Consider the following 20,349-nt stretch of genomic DNA (forward strand, 5'->3'; position numbering starts at 1 on the left):
GTCTTCTCCAACAACACAGTTCAAAAGCATCAATTCTTTGGCGCTCAGCTTTCTTTACAGTCCAACTCTCACACCCATACATGACTACTGGAAAAACCATAGCCTTGACTAGATGGACCTTTGTTGGTAAATTAACATCTCTGCTTTTTAATATGCTGTCTAGGTTGGTTATAACTTTCCTTCCAAGGAGTAAGCATCTTTTAATTTCATGACTGCAGTCACCACATACAGTGATTTTGGAGTCCCAAAAAATAAAGTGCTATCACTTCATGGCAAATAGATGGGGAAACAGTGGAAACGGGGCTTCTGTATAGTCACTCCAAATCTACAGTTCTCTAGACATAGTGTTAGTCGCTCAGTCGTGTCTGACTCTTTGCAGCCCCATGGACTGTAGCCCGCCAGGCTCCTCTGTCCATAGGATTCTCCAGGCAAGAATACTAGAGTGGGTAGCCATCCCCTTCTTCAAGAGATCTTCCTGAATGAAGGATTGAACCCGGTCTCCCTCATCACAGGCAGATTCTTTTCCGCCTAAGCCACCAGGGAAACCCACAGTTCTGTAGGACTTTTGATAAATACCTGACAGTAAAAAGTTCAAGGTCCCTCTCTCAAACTCTGTCCCATCCACACTGGTTTTCCCCTGTCCACTCCTATCTCAGAACATTTTCCTTTACCTTTCCCATTGTTTGGACTATTCTTTGCCTAGATTTACATGGCTGGCTTTTTCTCATCTTTCAGGGTTCAGCTCAAATGCCATCTCTTTAGAGATGTCTCTCTTAACAACCATATCTGATGTTATATCCAGAGCCTCTCAGTCTGTACTGGGTGTATGGATCACCTGGAGATCTTGTTACAGTGGAGACTCTCAGTGGTTCTGGGATGTGCACTGAGGTTCTGCCTTTCAAGCAGTCTCCCAGGAGATATAAACCTGATGTTTACAAAAGACACTTTGAATAGCAGCCTAACTTCTCCCTCTCTGTTTGTATATTGGATTGTTTGTTGATTGTTTACTAAATGTAAATTCCATGAGAGCAGGGACTTTGACAAGGTGATTCAATGTATTCCCAGCACTTAACACAGTACCTGGCACATCTGTGGATGCTCTTTCAGTGTTGCTGGATGAATGATGTTATTCAAGATTCACCGATTTCTTTATCTCTTCAGTGCCCATGTATCAACTACTTCAGTGACTGCTTATTTACACACCAGGAACTAGATTATAAATGGAAAAAAGGCAGTGCTTCTCAGGTACCAGTAAGTGAACTGCTAGTTACTTGTCCAAACTGAGATAAGAAACTTGAACTAGAATGTAAATCTGATCTGTCACTAAGGACAATGTTTAGTTAGGATAACATTTTCTTTTCTTCATAGCAAGACTTTACTGATGAAGGAAGCAATGAATTGTTTTCCCTTCTGGGACAAGTTCCTCTTCTCATCCTAGTAACTGTCAGAATTGGCACCTGGTGGTGGGACACATTTTGAGTAGTATTGATATAGAGGAGAGAAATATAGAGTATATTATATAAAACATAATTTTTCCATCTTCAGAGACTTCATAGGCAGGTAGAAATACACATTTAAAGATAGAATTATAAGAGTTTTAATTACTTGCTATAATAAACTAAATTATAGAAGAGAATGGAGAAGTGTGAGAGACAATGGGGAATTTTGTAAGTAAAGGAAGAATTGTGGGAGAAAAATAATTATTTGATAGAAAAGAATGATGAGAGAAAGAACTCTGGGAGGGAGTGAAAGATTGTGGACAAGAACAGAGAATTGTGGGAGAGACAAGAAATTTTGGGAGACAAGGCGTAATAGTTAAGTTTATGTGTCACTTTGTTGGGCTACAGTGCTCAATGTCACTCAGACATTATTCTGGACGCTTCTGTGGAGGTGGGTTGTGGAGTGATGATATTAACATTAACATTAGTGGACTCTGAGTAAAGTATCAGTCAGTTCAGTCGCCCAGTCATGTCTGACTCTTTGTGACCCCCATGGACTGTAGCCCACCAGGCTCCTCTATCCATGGGGGTTCTCCAGGCAAGAATATTGGAGTGGGTTGCCATGCCCTCCTCCAGGGGATCTTCCCAACCCAGGTCTCCCGCATTACAGGTGGATTCTTTACCATCTGAGCCACCAGGGAAGCCCAAGAACACTGGAGTAGGTAGCCTAACCCTTTTCCAGGGGATCTTCCTGACCCAGGAACTGAACTAGGGTCTCCTGCATTGCAGGCAGATTCTTTAGCTCAGCTGAGCGACCAAAGAAACCCCACATGCCACTAGGCATGGCCAAAAAAAAAAGGATTTTGGCCTGGAAAAACAAGCGTTATAGGCCAAGACCATGAAAAACTTTCAATATAACATCCAAGAAGCAGTGTAGGTAATTGAACTTCTAAGAGAAAATATCAGAAGACTTAGTCCATCCTTGCTTTTACTGCATGGGACTTAATATAATTTATTTGTCTTGATTCACAGACACACAGGTGCGCATGCACCCCTTCAAGAAAATGTTCTTTAGATCCCCACTTTAGGAATACAACTTGGGCAAAATTACAGTTACTCAGTTTGTCTAGTTTTCGTTTCCCAGCAGTAGTGATTAACTTTCACTGAAATAAAATAATGTTAGTCTGTGAAAAATAAGTCCAAGTTCATAATGATTGTGTTAACCTACAAAATTTGATGAGTCTTTTGAATATCCTAGGATTGAATATGGGAGAAGGCAATGGCAGCCCACTCCAGTACTCTTGCCTGGAAAATCCCATGGACGGAGGAGCCTGGTGGGCTGCAGTCCATGGGGTCACTAGGAGTCGGACACGACTGAGTGACTTCACTTTCACTTTTCCCTTTCATGCATTGGAGAAGGAAATGGCAACCCACTCCAGTATTCTTGCCTGGAGAATCCCAGGGACAGGGGAGCCTGATGGGCTGCCGTCTGTGGGGTCACACAGAGTTGGACATGACTGAAGCGACTTGGCAGCAGCAGCAGCAGGATTGAATATCATGAGATTTTCTCATCTTAAAGTAGAGCATAGAATATAAGGGTAAAGACAAAAATAATTTTAAAGTCTTATTTATGATAAATGCTATCATAAAGTTGGTTTTCTTTTTTACCCATCTGGGAAGTTTTTTTCTTCTATCTAGGAATGAGAAAAAAAATTATAATGCACCCAAGACACTTCATTTCCAACAGTTTGGGGCTTAGAAATCCAGTTTATGATAAGAATTAGTCAATCCAGCAGTCAAATATTCATGGGCCATGAGAAATGCAAAAAAAAAAAAAAAAGAACCAAATATAGTTCTTGCCCTCTAGAAAGTTTCAATTTTGTAGGATACAAAAGTAAATCATGTTGGCTATAGCTGCATGTATAAATGTGAAAAAAAAATACTATCAGAATACAGTAGGAAAGCATAAAAAGTTAGATTGGACTGTTATAAAACTTTACCCAAAAAAGTAAAAGAAAGGTTTCTCAGAGGAAGTGATAGTAGAGGTGGACCTGAAATGATGGCTAAGACATTTAAAGGTTAAAAAAAAAAAAAGAAAAATTTCATAGTGTTCAAGTTAAAAATATAGTATAAATATACAAAGAACAAAGGTAGCTGGTACTGGCTGGTAGAATGGCTCAGAGTGGGTAACAGTGTAGGCGCATCTGACTACTGGGTTAAGATCTTTGAGGCCAGAGTTCAGATTCTCTGTCACAGGCCCTCGGGTGCTAATGAAGATTTCGATGTGGAAATGTTATTGTTTACTCGCTCAGTCATGTTGGACTCTTTGCAACCCCATGAACTATAGCCCACCACGCTCCTCTATTCATGGGATTTCCCAAGCGAGAATACTGGAGAGGGTTGCCATTTCCTTTTCCAGGGGATCTTCCCTACGCAGGGATCAAACCCGTGTCTCCTGCATTAGCAGGCGGATTCTTTACCATTGAGCCACCAGGGAAGCCCAATGACTTCAATATAAACGACAAAAAGGAGAACAAGGAAGGTAGAACAGCGCTCATGACTGAGTTTTAAGTGTGCAGTTTTTGTGTGTGTGTGGCAGCTCATAGTGCTTCTGACAACCAGGGGGCGCCAGTGAGGCTCTGTAGGGAGGAAAAAAAGGACAAGAATTAGAACAAATGAATGAAAAGGGGAAGCAGGAGAAGGGGAGTTTGAGCATAATAGGTGACATTGACTTTATGCCACCTTCTCTGGACCTAAGTTATTGTTTCCACTTGTAAAGTGACACCCTGGATTGAAGGATCTATTAGTTTTTATTCAGGTTTACTAATTCTGCAGTGTTCTGTGGTATTTTAAATTATGAGCAGATGTGAGAAAGGAAGCCAGTGGGGTTGAGGTAGGTGCTATGTAATCTGAAAAACCAGTTCCTGAGCTAAGTGATGTGACCAGAAAAGCCCAGAAAATGAAAGCTTTCTCAGGATGGGAGTGAGGAGGAGGTTGTTGCCCTGGTGGAGGATCAGATCCACAGGGTCTTAATCCAGGGCACTTTGGGAACAAGTTTTGCCTTGGAACAGATGAGTGGATTCCAAAACCACAAGGAACAGAAGAGCTGAGCACATCAGCTGCCTCCTTGCTCCTCATTGTAGATCTCTCAACCTTAATGCGCCTCCTACTGACCTCACTCTCTCCTTCCTTCCTGCCCCTTCTGAATTCTGTGAGCAGAGTAGCATTGTTTCCTTCTACTCAGTTTTCCCAGGCTAGACATTCCTGTGGTTCTTGACTGCCTTCACATCCACACTCTCCACAGTCAGTCATAATCAGTGACTGTGAGGCCCTGTAGTTTCTGCCTCCTAAAGGTCTCTTGCATCTGTCCCCACTTCTCCACAGCAATTGGCACTGTCATCACTGATGCACCACCACTTCCTCCCTGACTTGTTACAGCTGGCTTATGGCTGGCATCTTGGCACTGGTCTCTCCCACACCATGCACCATACTGGTCCTATGGGCAGATCTGAGCATGTCTCTACTAAACTAAGCACATTAACTTGCTTTTCGGTGGCCACCAGATGAAGTCCACACTCCTTGGTAGAGTCTGTAAAAGCACTTATTACCTGGTCCCAACCCTTCCCTCCAGCTTCCCACAACCCATCCATGCCATCCCATGCACATACAGACATTCTGCCCTGTGTCTCCACGCAGGACCTTCTCTGTTGGTTCTTTCTCCTCTCTGATACTGATCTATTGTACAAGGCTGAGCCTGAACATTGCCTCCTCCAGAAACTTTCACCAAAGCTCCAAAAATCATTGTAGCACTGCATTTTGGTGTGTTTCTTTGTCAGTTTATAAATTTTTAAAAATTTTTAAAAAAATAGTATTGTCCTTCCTTACTTGTCAGTTCCATACTTTATGCTTCTCAAGGACATTTGCCATCTCTGACTGCAGTACTGTTGACTATATAGCTGATGCTCAATGAATATTTGGTTAAGATCAAATCCAGTTCACTTGTGTAAAATTCCTAGCAAGTGCCAGACACCATGTCAGAGTTAATAATGGAAGTTCAGCAAGAGCTCAGTGAATCCTAAAGCAGTAAGTGCTTAAGGATATGATGAATCAGTCAGGCTTCATCATGACGGTTTACAAAAGGAGAAGCCTAACTCTGTTTGCTGTACTTAGTTTGTAACTCTGGACATTTTCCCCCACATGTCGAAAAGTAGTTCTTGCATTATGGATATCTCCCTGCCGTTAGTGAAGAGGCCAAAATTGAAGCAACTGGAAAGAAGGGAAAAGACTAACCCATATCTTGGTCCCAAGATTACTATTTCAGAAAAGAGGGCTGCCTGTTTGTTTGGGTTCTAGCAGCAGTGTAATATCTGTAGTGGTATAACAGGAGTCTGCTGTTCAGTGGTCATACCCTGGACTAGTTTGCTTATGTGTATTCACATCGTTAGCCCAGATTCCTGTACCTTCATATTTTAGATGCCAACTGGAAATTTTCACTTGCCAAGTTTGTCTTTTATATCTGCCTGTCACCATTTTTCCCTCAAAATGTGAACATGTTATGTAATTTATTATTAATAGTAGTATAGTTAGCATTGATTGAATGACTACTATATGCCAGAAATTGTTTAAGCATAAAGCATATAGATCTTACTTGACACTCACAAAAGCTTATGAGATAAGTACTGTTAAGTAACTAAGTGAAATTTGCAAAGAGGGCTAGTCCTTAGCTTACTTCACTTCAGTTCAGTTCAGTTGGTCAGTCGTGTCTGACTCTTTGCGACCCCATGGACTACAGCATGCCAGGCCTCCCTGTCCATCACCAACTTCCAGAGTTTACTCAAACTCATGCCCATTGAATCGGTGATGCCATCCAACCATCTCATCCTCTGTCGGCCCCTTCTCCTCCCGCCTTCAATCTTTCCCAGCATCAGGGTCTTTTCAAATGAGAAGCTCTTCTCATCAGGAGGCCAAAGTATTGGAGTTTCAACTTCAACATCAGTCCTTCCAATGAATATTCAGGACTGATTTCCTTTAGAATGGACTGGTTGGCTGTCCTTGCAGTCTAAGGGACTCTCAAGAGTCTTCTGCAACACCACAGTTCAAAAGCATCAATTCTTTGGTGCTCGGCTTTCTTTATAGTCCAACTCTCACATCCATACATGACCACTGGAAAAGACATAACTTTGACTAGACAGACCTTTCTCGGCAAAGAAATGTCTCTGCTTTTTAATATGCAGTCTAGGTTGGTCATAACTTTTCTTCCAAGGAGTAAGTGTCTTTTAATTGCATGGCTGCAATCACCATCTGCACTGATTTTGGAGCCCCAAAAAATATAGTCAGCCACCATTTCCACTGTTTCCCCATCTATTTCCCATGAGGTGATGGGACCAGATGCCATGATCTTAGTTTTCTGAATGTTAAGCTTTAAGCCAACTTTTTCACTCTCCTCTTTCACTTTCATCAAGAGGCTCTCTAGTTCTTCTTCACTTTCTGCCATAAGGGTGGTGTCATCTGCATATCTGAGGTTATTGATATTTCTCCTGGCAATCTTGATTCCAGCTTGTGCTTCCTCCAGCCTAGCGTTTCTCATGATACTCTGCATATAAACTTACTTGGATGAGGCCAAAACGAGGAGCCCTGTGCCCAGATGCCACTAACTCATGAGGTTATCCTGATGGCTCTTGCATGGCAAGTCCATTCCTTAAATTTAAATTATATGTCACCCAGCCTTTAATACATTTAACAAGTGTTGTCATTGCTTGTATCTTGCTTAAAATAAAAAGTGATTGGGAAGACCTCAACTCATTTATTACTACTAAGTTTTAAAATTCCATTATTCATTATTCTTATTTCCCAGCTAGATCTTACAGAAGCATCCAATACATCCAAAGCTATACACAGACTCCAACTTTCCATCAAAAATCTGTAGTTTAACATTATTATTAAAACCAATCCTTGAGTAAGTATTAAATGCATGAGCCAAACATTAGGTATGAGCACAAGATGGTGCATGAAATGCACAGTGATACTGGCAGTGATCATGAGTTTTAGTTAAAGATGTTTTTGACCAAGTTCCAAGGTAATAAACTGGAGGATGTTGTGGAAAGTGAGGGCCTGCAGGACCCCAGTGGGGACACAAGGAGGGGAGAGGTGTCTTCCTCCTCAGACACCATTTGTTGGAATCAACTCATTGGTCTCTAGAGGAAGATGCTGCCAGCATGTGATCTCTTCTTATAAAGCATTTTCAATCTTGTTACTTAATACTAACAATTAAATGTTTATTCAAGGAGGGGATATTTAAAAGGAACAAAATCTAGCCACAGAATACATACTAAAAATTGAAGCATGATTTTTCCCTGTAAGCCTTAAACAGAAAAATAAAATGAAATTTTAATTAGGAAAGTCAGATAAAGTAGGTGAGGTAAGGTAAAATTAATCAGTTTATAGTAACAATGATATTAACTGAGGTTTAATTAGAAATAAAGATCATAGGTTTTACTCTTCTACATTCTCATTAGCCATCTTAACAAGATAAATGAGCTTATTGAAATAGCAAATTCAGAATATAAAACAAGTGATAAATTATAAGCTTATGTGCATATGGTGAAAAAATTATATAATATATATTATATATATAATATTATAATATGTATTATAATATTATATAAAATGAGAAGTATATAATTATATATTATAATACATATTATATGTTATATAAAATGAGATACCAGTATCCCATAAGTTTATGAAATGATAATCTTTAGAGAAATATTATTTAGGTCTTTAACTGGTTCTTTTTTTCCTACTTATTAGTTATGTTAATGGAATAGCCCCAAATAAAAAGTATAGGAGTTAGTAAATTTGCTAAGTCAGGCTGATGACAATATGAGATGGAGGGAGGCACCATTAGAATATACCAAAATGCTACGGTCACCACAGAGGAAAACAGAGTTTTAAAAGAGGAAGATTCAAATCTAAGTAAAAGCTCATCTGCACAAGCAATGTAAAAAGTTAAATGCAAATTCTGCATTCTTTTCCACATAAGACTGACATGTCCAAGTTGAGAGCTCTTTAAAGTGGACTGTGCACTCCTAAGAAGCAGCTGCTACAGAGCAGTCAAGGCTGAACCCGATCATTGAACCCAATCTCATATCAAGCAGATAATGAGAAAACAGACTACATATACAGCTAGGAGGTTTTCCTCAGAATATGACATATAACTTGTTTATTTGTACAGTAAACAATAAAAGTAACGATGCCAGTTACAAAGGTGTCAGTGCCAAATATTGTCTCCAATATACTAGAGCCTAAGTTGCTGTTTCCGATACGATAGTAAAGAAGGAATGCATGGTCCATTACCCAAAAGCATCTGCACATGCCAGTGGCACCGTTAGGTTAAAACAGGGTCCTCAGCCTTGCATTATTGACTTTTGGGGCCAGATAACTCTTTGTTATGGAGTGGGGTGGAGGCGGGAGGAGGCTGTCCTGTGCATTGCAGGAAGTTTAGCAGCATCCCTGGTCTCTACCTACCCATTCAATGCCATGGAACTCTTTATCCCTGCCCCCCACATTTGTAACAACTGAAAATGCCTCCAGATATTTCCGAATATTCTCTGGGGGAAAAATCACTCATGATTGAGAACCACTGGGTTAAAGTATAATAGATTTGCACAGAGGGAAAAATCTCTTACCTCCATATGTATCTTAACCCAATGATAGCTTTTTTGGTCACCTCTCTCATTATTCTGAAAATATTTTGTAATTATTAGAAACTTCTTGAAATTGTTTATTATATAGATATATCAATTTCACTCTAATTTAACTATGAAGGATCACATTTGATTAAAAATATACAACTTCTATTCTAGAAAGTGGGTGACTCTAAATGTAATTGAGATGCTAATTTTAAAAGTGTAGAGTTTTTCCTTACAAAAGATTTCCATAATCTGTGATTAAAGGTTTCATTTGGTTTCTTTTAAATGTGGCACAGCCAGATACATTATGCAAAAACCACTAAAAAATGTATAAAGTAATGTATTTTAAATGGTTTTACAGTTTACTGTAGTAGATTTAGGTACTCTAGGTTTAGTAAATTGGTGACAATGAAGCAGAATAACCAGGGTCAAAATTCAAAAGGGACATTGGCCCCCTACTACATCTTGTTTTATCACAGGTAATGGAGCATACATATCCCCCACATGCGTTTACAGCTCTGATGAACTTTATTTTTTTTTTTTTTCATGCTTATGATTTTTTTTTTAATTATTATTATTTTTTTTTCCAGTGGGTTTTGTTATACATTGATATGAATCAGCCATGGTCTGATGAACTTTAAAAGGCATCTTATGTGAGTCAAAAGACCAACTCATGTGTTTTCTTTTCGTGTTATCTCATATTTAATTCACCCTCCAGAGTAGTACATCAATAGTTATGTGCCGAGAAACTGCTTTCCAGTAGTGTTGTGGAATATGAAAAAGCACAGAAAAATCAGTTTCTCTTTCCTGTCTCAGGAGACTCAGTGCCTTTTGTATTGCTCAGTTTTTTATTTGCATTCTCTAAATTCTAAACACTGGCAGTAATAGGACCATATTCTGAATGTTTCAAAGTGCTTTATCATCATTACCACTGTTACTATTAAGTTATTAGGCTACTATATGTGGAATTGCTGAAATGAGCACTGTATGAAGCAAGTTCCATAAAAATATGAGTCCTCTGGAAGTTCATTACTTAAAATTTACACATCAGAACAAACCCAAACTTTGTGTAAGATTTTGAGAAGTGTAAGAAAGTAAAGACAGTATGTTGATGTACACCTGCGGCGGATTCATGTCAATGTATGGCAAAACCACTACAATATTGCAAAGTAATTAGCCTCCAATTAAAATAAATAAATTTATATTTAAAAAATAAATAAAAGACAGTATGTTGAGAGGCAAGAATTCTAGTATTTAATTCTATTTTCTGTCTATTTCATTGAAATCTTCATCAAACTATTTAATTATTTTTAGTACTTTCTATGTGATGTGTAACTTGTGGTGTCTTTGGATTTGGAGTGGAGTTACTGACAGTGTCTCATAATAGTTACTTGAGCTTTTGTCTTTCTATTCACCTGACAGGATCTATAAAAGTCAATTTATTTTCAATCATGTCATTTGGGGCCACACATCTACCGATTCCTTTTGCTAATATCAAACAAATCCAAACATATGAGCACATCAGCTCATAGTCAGGAATTTGCTTGATCCTGATATAAAAATCTTACTACCTTAAGAAATTTCCCTTTTCATAGCATTTTAATATTTTGGTATATTTGCTTTAAAACAATATGAAATAGTTACCTATGATACCTTTATTGTAAAAAGGGAAATTTACTCAGCACAGTGTTCTCACAATTCCTTTAAAAAGAATATTGTAACAATATTCTGTTTATAATATTATCCTTGGCTACTAATGGATCAATTTTAAGACTTTCTTTTATACATCCTAAGATTAAAAAAGAGTTAATGTACTTGAGATTAACAAGAATACTATTTAAAATATAGCATATACATAGATACTTACAGTTAAATTTGAGAAAGATGTAGAAATTTAGAAAACACTTTTCAAAATCATTACTGGATTATAGAATAAATGAAACTATGAATGTAACTTCCCTGGTAGCTCAGCTGGTAAAGAATCTGCCTGCAATGCAGGAGACCCTGCTTTGATTCCTGGGTCAGGAAGATCCAGTGGAGAAGGTAAAGGCTACCCACTCCAGTATTCTTGGGCTTCCCTGGTGTCACAGTGGTAAAGAATCCGCCTGCAATGCGGGAGACCTGGGTTCGATCCCTGGGTTGGGAAGATCCCCTGGAGAAGGGAAAGGCTACCCGCTTCAGGATTCTGGCCTGGAGAATTCCATGGACTGTATAGTACATGGGGTTGCAAAGAGTTGGACATGACTGAGCAACTTTCATCCTTTAATTTTTCATGATTATAACTATTTTGAGAATTAATCATAATGAGGACACTGTACATCTACACATCTTATGTCATGTGGCCAGAGAAGTACTCAGAGTAAAATTCATAGCCATAGATGTTTTCATTGTCAACTAAGAATAAAAATAAATGAGCTTATTAGTCAATTCAAGAGTTATAAAAAGAACAGCAAAACAAGTATAACAAATAGAAGAAGGACTTAATAAATGTAAATAAGATGGATCAGTCAGAAAACAGGAAGAAGATAAACAAAAATTAAGAACATGATCTTTGAAAAAGATAACAAAACTTCTGGCAAGTCTACTGGAAAAATGAGAAGAAAATTAATGTATTCTGTATTAAATACGTAGGAAACATAGTAACAAATATAGATATTTTATGGGAAATTTTCTATAAAGCTCAAGAGAGTTACTAGAAAATCTGAAAGAATGAAATTAAAATTAATGTATTCTGTATTAAATATGTAAGAAACATAGTAACAAATATAGATATTTTATGGGAAATTTTCTATAAAGCTCAAGAGAGTTACTAGAAAATCTGAAAGAATGAAATTCTTTTCTTAGAAATTGTAAGGAACCTAAATTGATTCAGAAAAAAATATGAAATCTTAAGTAACTAACAATGGAAGAAATGGAAAGTTTTCAGAGAACTCCTTTGCCAAATATGTATGTACAGTCCAGATTATTAACCTGTAACATTTTAATTTCTTATGCTTTTAAAGCATCTCTATACATAGAAAATGTTGGAAATAGTTCTGTTTTTCAAGGTGGCAATATAATGACCAAAAAAGACTCTTCGAGAATGAGCACCGGAAAAGGAACTCAAATTCTTTTCTTCTTGTGAAAGTAAGTCTAAAAATCCAAGGGGAAAAGAAGCAAAGTCAGTTCAGTTCAGGTCAGTCACTCAGTCATGTCTGATTCTTTGTGACCCCATGGACTGCAGCACACCAGGCTTCCCTATCCATCACCAACTGCCGGAGCTTGCTCAAACTCATGTCCATCGAGTCAGTGATGGCATCCAACCATCTCATCCTCTGTTGGCCCCTTCTCCTCCCACCTTCAATCTTTCCCAGAATCAGGGTCTTTTCCAGTAAGTCAGTTCTTCACATCAGGAGGCCAAAGTATTGGAGTTTCAGCTTCAACATCAGTCCTCCCAATCAATATTCAGGACTGATTTTCTTTAGGATGGACTGGTTGGATCTCCTTGCAGTCGAAGGTACTCTCAAGAGTCTTCTCCAACAACACAGTTCAAAAGCATCAATTCTTTGGCACTCAGCTTTCTTCATAGTCCAAATCTCACATCCATACATGACTACTGGAAAAACCACAGCTTTAACTAGACGGACCTTTGTTGGCAAAGTAATGTCTCTGCTTTTTAATATGCTGTCTAGATTGGTCACAGCTTTTCTTCCAAGTAGCAAGCGTCTTTTAATTTCATGGCTGCAGTCACCATCTGCAGTGATTTTGGAGCCCAAGAAAATATAGTTTGTCACTGTTTCCATTATTTTCCCATCTATTTGCCATGAAGTGATGGGACCAGATGCCATGGCCTTGGTTTTCTGAATGTTGAGTTTTAAGCCAGCTTTTTCCCTCTCCTCTTTCACTTTCATCAAGAGGCTCTTTAGTTCTTTTTCGCTTTCTGCCATAAGGGTGGTGTTGTCTGTGTATCTGAGGTAATTGATATTTCTGCCAGCAATCTTGATTCCAGCTTGTGCTTCATCCAGCCTGGCATTTCGCATGATGTACTCTGCATATAAGTTAAATAAACGGGGTGACAACATACAGCCTTGACGTACTCCTTTCCGAACCAGTCTGTTGGAACCAGTCTGTTGTTCCATGTCCGGTTCTAACTGTTGCTTCTTGACCTGCATATGGATTTCTCAGGAGGCAGGTCAGGTGGTCTGGTATTCCCATCTCTTGAAGAATTTTCCACAGTTTGTTCTGATCTACACGAAGACTTTGGCGTAAACAATAAAGCAGAAATAGATGTTTTTCTGGAATTCTCTTGCTTTTTCTGTGATCCAACGGATATTGTCAATTTGATCTCTGGTTCCTCTGCCTTTTCTAAATCCAGCTTCAACATCTGGAAATTCATGGTTCATGTACTGTTGAAGCCTGGCTTGGAGAATTTTGACCATTACTTTGCTAGCGTGTGAGATGAGTGCAACTGTGTGGTAGTTTGAACATTCTTTGGCATTGCCCTTCTTTGGGATTGGAGTGAAAACTGACCTTTTCCAGTCGTGTGGCCACTGCTGAGTTTTCCAAATTTGCTGGCATATTGAGTGCAGCACTTTCACAGCATCATCTTTTAGGATTTGAAATAGTTCAGCTGGAATTCCATCACCTCCACTAGCTTTGTTTGTAGTGATGCTTCCTAAGGCCCTTAGTTACTGATGCTTCCTTACTTACTAAAGTTAAGTTCAGTACCATGTTAAATATAATCAACTGAGTTTATCTAAGGATTGGATTAATGTAAATAAATTTGCTAGTATAATGCACCAAGTGGTAAAACCCCAATAATAGATTCTGAAAAGGCAGCTGATAAAATTCAACAATTATCACTGAAAGGAATTTTCAGTAAACTAGGAATAAAAAGGATACTTTTATCTCTATGACAGAACGGGATCAACAGCTAAGTATTACTGTTGAAAAGTAAGAGAAAAATTTTAAATCATGTTTAAGTGACATGAAATATAGGATTGCTTCCTGGGAAATGCAAGAGAATGGGAATGGACTAAGTGAAAGGGGGGAACTAACAACTGACAGTGTCTGTGCACACATAAATTCATGCCAAAAAAATTTGAACAGTATTTTGGACTCTGTGGGAGAGGGCAAGGGCGGGATGATATGGGAGAATGGCATTGAAACATGTAAATTATCATATATGAAACAAATTGCCAGTCCAGGTTCAATGCGTGAGACAGGGTTCTCAGGGCTGGTGCACTGGGATGACCCAGAGGGATGGGATGGGGAGGGAGGTGGGAGGGGGGGTTCAGGATGGGAAACACATGTACACCTATGGAGGATTCAAGTCAATGTATGGCAAAACCAATACAATATTGTAAAGTAAAATAATAAATTAATTTTAAAAAATTTAAGAAAAGTGAACACTGGCAGTAAAAGCGACAAAGCATCAAGTAAGCAATTTATAAACAAGAAATACAAATGGCCATTCAACATATAAAACTTAATCTTTACTATGAAACAAAGAATTGCAAATCAAAACAGTATTTATGTACTGCTGTAGCATTTGTTTTGCCAAGAGTTTTGAGCACTGTAATATCTGGTTCAGGATACTAGAAAATGAACATGTAAATGCTGCAAAGAATATGTATACTGACATATACTTTTGAAAGGAAATTAGCATGTATAAAAACCTTACATTTTGGTATTACTTGTTAAAAATTGACATATAGTTGATTTACAATATTTTATTAGTCTAGGTATACAGTATAGTGATTGTATTCAGTATTTCATTATTATACTCCATTGAAAGCTATTACATAAGATAATGGCTATAATTACCTGTGCTATACAATATATCTTTGTTGCTTATCTATTTTACATATATTAGTTGTAAATTTTTAAATTGAAGTATAGTTGATTTACAGTATTATATTAGTTTATTTTTATATAATGTTTAACTTCAAAATTTAAATTTTAATAATTTATACCAAAGATATTATTACAAATGAGCAAAAATTGCTACCTTACAGAATATTTATTACAATGTTTTATATTATAGTAAAAAAGAAGACATTACATTGAAAAGCATATGACATATCTATAAAATGAATGCAGTATTAAACCATCATTAAAAACTGTTAATAAAAAAAAACTGTTAATAAAGAAGACTTTAATGATGTGGAAGTACATTGAAAATAAACTGTTAAATTCAAGAAACAAGGTGACAAAGCCTAATAATAGTATAATCCCAGGTTTTTTTTGAGACATAGCTCAGAAGTGGTTAAATTTAAGGTTGATCTGATACATTTTTATGCTACAATGTGATTACCACTGTAGCATTAGCTAATACCTGTCTCTCATTATGTGCTGAGAACAATTAAGATCTAATATCTTAGCAGCTTTGAATTTTGTAAGGCAGTATTGTTGACTGTAATCACTATGCTGTGCATTAGATCTCCAGAACTTATTTATCTACTAGTTGCAGCTTTGTACCCTTCAACATTTCCTTAATTGCCCCACCTCCTGGTAACCGCCAGTCTACTCCCGGTTTTGTTTCTAGGAAGAAATTAAGCTCTATTTACACACACACACCCATACACGGTAAGACCCAAAACTAAGAAAGACATGTTCCAAATATTTAGAAAACATTACCAATGGCCATTGATGCTGGTGGAATTACAGGTGACTTCTACTTTTCTCTTTTGACTTCTCTATTATTTTCTATAGAGAACTCGTATTGCTATTTTTTCTATCTTTAACAAAATGATACAACGAAGATTGGGAAATCATAATTCAAAAGAGAAGAGATTTTCTTCTCTTTTCAAATGAGTGACTTAACACTGACAAAACCTTAGCATTTTACTGTCTTTAATTTTCATCACTTAAGTGACTAAGTAAAAGCAAAAGAGAGACATTTGATACTTTTAAAAAGTTTTAAGGCTAAAAGAAAGCTGAATCAGATTTTTATCTTTTAACTTAGCTTTGTTCCTTGATGCAAATAATTAACTTTGTTATAATCTCTATTTATTGTCTCCCCCACCCCCACCTGCCATGATGCTTTTATAAGGCATAACTAAGATAAGCTCATCTAGTCTGACTTTGTTTTCATGGGTTAGTTATGCAGGCTCTTCCTTCTAGGAAATTTCCATTTCCCCTAATAGTGAAATTTCTGGAATGACTGGGTTAACTTTTGGCCACGTCTCTCTCTAGTACAACTTTTCCTGACTCCGTACCCTGGCAACCGAGGTGAAGGAGATGAAGAAAAGCTCCTTAAGTGGAGTTAGCTGATAGCAGTGGGTCATCTACAATAAACTATCACCCTAGCCAGGAAGGGGAAATGAGAAGTGTAGTTATTGATATTTTCCTTGTTGTTTCTTTAAAAATCCAAATTTTCTATTTGGGGTCATCCAGTCTGATTTTTCTATTCATGGTTTTTAAGCAACAAGGTAGAATTTGGGGACTGAACTCATGCAGAGGTGGCGTGGTAGAGAGGAAAGCCTGCTGGGGGCTTGATTGGCATCTGTAGAATGTCCACGAGGGGACGGTTCTTCTCCACTCACTGCTGTAGTCCTCAGAGAATCTCTGAGGTTTTGTTACAATGTCTGTTTTTTTTATTTTTTACAATGTCTGTTTTGACCAGTGATGACTCAAGATACAGTCCAGTTCAACATGGTGGAGATAGGGTTCAGCTGTAAGTCATCCAGGCTGGTAAAGCAACACCCATTCCACTTCTCCTGTTGCCACCAATGCCTTAAACACTGAATCCTCAGTTTTCTTGTATGTAAGATGATTATAACACAGCGATGTGGGGTGCTGTTTTGAGGATTAGAGGAATAATCCAGCGAAGCTAGTTCATGGTGAAAGTTGCTCAGTCGTGTCCAACTCTTTGCAACCCCATGGACTATACAGTCCATGGAATTCTCCAGGCCAGAATACTGGAGTAGGTAGCCTATCCCTTCTCCAGGGGATCTTCCCAACCCAGGAATCAAATCAGGGTTTCCTGTATTGCAGGCGGATTCTTTAGCAACTGAGCTATCAGGGAAGCCCCAGTTCATGGTAGGTAGTTCCTAATTACTGTTGTATAACCGCACTGACCATTGTAGTTACTAGCCACATATTTTTACATTAAATTAATAAAAATCAGCAGCAGTAGCCGCATTTCAGGTGCTCAACAGCCACCTATACCTAGTGGCTATACTAGCCATTGTATGTGCTGTATACATACTATATATTGCAGATATAGAAAGAACATTTCCATCATCACAGAATGTTCCATTGGGTAGCACTGCTCTATGTCATTAACTTTAATTTTACACAACTACCAGACCTCAGGGCTGACCAAAAGCATTCTCTTTGATTTGGAAGCTCTCCTCAATTTTACCTGTGGAGGTGAGAGTCAGATGAAGCCAGTCTTGGAAGGGTGTCCTTTGTTCACCAGAGATAGAAAGGAGTGATGTTTGTTTCCTAAATTAAGATAGCCTATCTATAAGCCAGATATTTCAGTCCTGAAAAGGCAGAGAGTTCACATTGTAAACCTCCAGAAAGGACTAATTCTTTCCACTGTGCATTTAACCAGACAACAGAAGGAAGGGCCGGGGAGGATTCCAACTTCTGAGTCAGCAGAGAAAACATTCTTTGGAGGTAGAGTTTGGGAAGGACAACTAATCTGTTTTCCAAGCAGATTTTCATAAATAACTGACAGGAGATGGGCTGCTTCTATCAAAGTATTAACCCAAATGATGGGGATTAATCATTAAACCTTTTAGGTGGTGGCTTGCTTCTTTGTCTCATATTCTAATCTGGGTCACAGAATGGCTAAGGCAGCTTTAAGTGGAAGGCGGAGTTTTTCTTCTTCTTTCCCTCCCCTGATTTTTCTGTTTGTTTGTCATTTTCCATTCTGAAACTATGTTGTGGCCTCCTTTCCCTGGTGACAACTATTTATGTTGAACTCTGAATCAGGTATGTTACCTTGGAAATTAAACATAGATAAAATTTACTGTTGTCCAATTGACAAGTCTTTGATGTAAAGAACTCAGTATTTTTCTGGTTTTGCAGATGTATCAAGGCTTGAAAGGTGAATCTCTGAATGAGTTTGGGAAAAAACTATTAAGCCATATGATGACTGAGGCTAAACTTTTGGGAATATTTGGGGTCGAATATTTGTATGTCTGTTTTCAGGTCATGCCAGTGGCATTAAGTATTAGAACTTATCAGGCCCTCTTTGGCACTTTTTGTCATCATATGCTGCTCTTTTAAGTGCTCAGCAGCCACTTATGTCTAGTGACTGCTTACAGGACAGCACAGGTACAGAATATTTTCATCACTGCAGAAAGTGAATGGTGCTCAACGCCACTGTTCTACATCATTAACTTTAATGTTACACAACTACCAGACCTCAGGGCTGGCCAAAGCCATTCTCTTTGCAAGAAAATGCTTTTAAAATGAATATATAGTTTTAGTATTAGGTCAGCTTGGGAAATATAGCCATCAGTGGAGCATCTGCATGTTCATTCTGAAACTTTATTTTCTACTGACTCTGTGCCTTCTTTAGTAATGTGCCCTTCTGCAGAGTTACCTTAAGCTTGACTAAATTATTCCAAAGACCTCAATCTCTTGTTTTGTTAAAGTAATAATGGATTCAAATGGAAATTGTTAATAAAACCATTTTGCATGTAGTATTTATCATATAGGCTAAAAGTCCAAACTAATGGATAAATATATGAAACAAGTGTGTGTCGCTTGATCTGTTAAGTCACATATGAGAGATGAAGATGAGTTCAATTCACTTTCATCCATTTATTGAACACCTATTATATGTCAGGTACATGGACAGTTCAGTTCAATCGCTCAGTCGTGTCCGACTCTTTGTGACCCCTTGGACTGTAGCACGCCAGGCTTCCCTGTCCATCGCCAACTCCCGGAGCTTGCTCAAACTCATGTCTATCAAGTCAGTGATGCCATCCAATCATCTGATTCTCTGTTGTCCCCTTCTCCTCCTGCCTTCAATCCCTCCCAGCTTCAGGGTCTTTTCCAATGAGTCAATTCTTCACATCAGGTGGCCAAAGTATTGGAGTTTCAGCTTCAGCATCAGTCCTTCCGATGAATATTCAGGACTGATTTCAGTCCTTCCGATGAATATTCAGGACTGATTCAGGTACATGCACAGCAGGCAGCTAAACTGCCAGGAACATTTTCGTTCGTGTATTTTCCATATGTTTTCTTTTTCCTGAGTATTTACCACAGAGAGAAATTGCAGGTCATAGCATATATCTATGATTAGCTTTAGCAACCTTTTTGTTACCGTCCTCTCTTAAGTTGTACATTTTGATTCCTTTTATGCATGAAGCCTATCTCTTTGAAATGTTTTGAATGCCCTAGTAGAAATGTGTTACATCCAACGCACAAGCTTTCAGTCCTTTAACACTTACCCAAGACAAGTGGTTCAGTTGGTGGAAGCACACTGACTGAAATTGCCCACCCTGGCCAGGCACCATACTAACCATTTGTGTGAATTATTTTGCAATAGGAAGTCCTGGTAAGGAACATGAAACTAATAAGGCACCACCAACTGGAAGAGTTTGGGAAAGGTCAAAAGGATGGACCACGTGTCCTACTGCCTCCCAGAATCCTTTTCGCTGGCATCCATGTTGGATGAGCAATACGTGTCCCACAAAGGACTCTGAATCAGAATGACTGGCCAAAGAAAATCCAAAACTGACTGTATCACCATAAAAGCAGAGACTTCAAGCTATGTGGCAGAGCAGTCCTCCTGGGTTTCCTTAACCTGCTGCTCTCCGCCTGGGCGCCCTTTCCTAGTAAAGTCTGTTGCTTTGTCAGCTCATGTGTTTCCTCGGACAATTCATTTCCAAGTGTTAGACAAGAGCCCTGTTTTGGGACCTGGAAGGGGTCTTGTTTCTTGCAACAGTTCCATTGGCAAGATACTTAATCTAGAACTACATCAATCCTGTTCAGATCTAAATAGTTTGAGGCTTTGTTTTCTGACCAAAACTCAACTCATCAGCAGCCAGCTCACGCTCTTGAGTTAAGAGGAAGCAACAAAAGGACAGGAGATCCAGTCAAATTATACCCAACACCTGAAAAACAACTTGGATTCATGCTCTGAGGAGAGCTGGCTAGCATCTTCAGTTTCATCTGCTACACCGAGCTTACCACCCACATTCGAACTTGGGCAGACTTATCACCATCTCATTCTGTCAACAGGCCTTCCTTGTCTGAACAGTGTTTGTGTTGAT

General features: G+C 38.4%; 1 long non-coding RNA gene across 2 annotated transcripts in view; it reads left to right on the forward strand.

The window, feature by feature from the left end:
- The window catches only part of LOC122689554, an 82,163-nt gene that overhangs the window by 38,551 nt on the left and 23,263 nt on the right, over positions 1-20,349 (forward strand). The window lies entirely within an intron of this gene.

Source organism: Cervus elaphus, chromosome X, assembly GCF_910594005.1.
Source record: "Cervus elaphus chromosome X, mCerEla1.1, whole genome shotgun sequence".
NCBI lineage: Eukaryota > Metazoa > Chordata > Mammalia > Artiodactyla > Cervidae > Cervus > Cervus elaphus.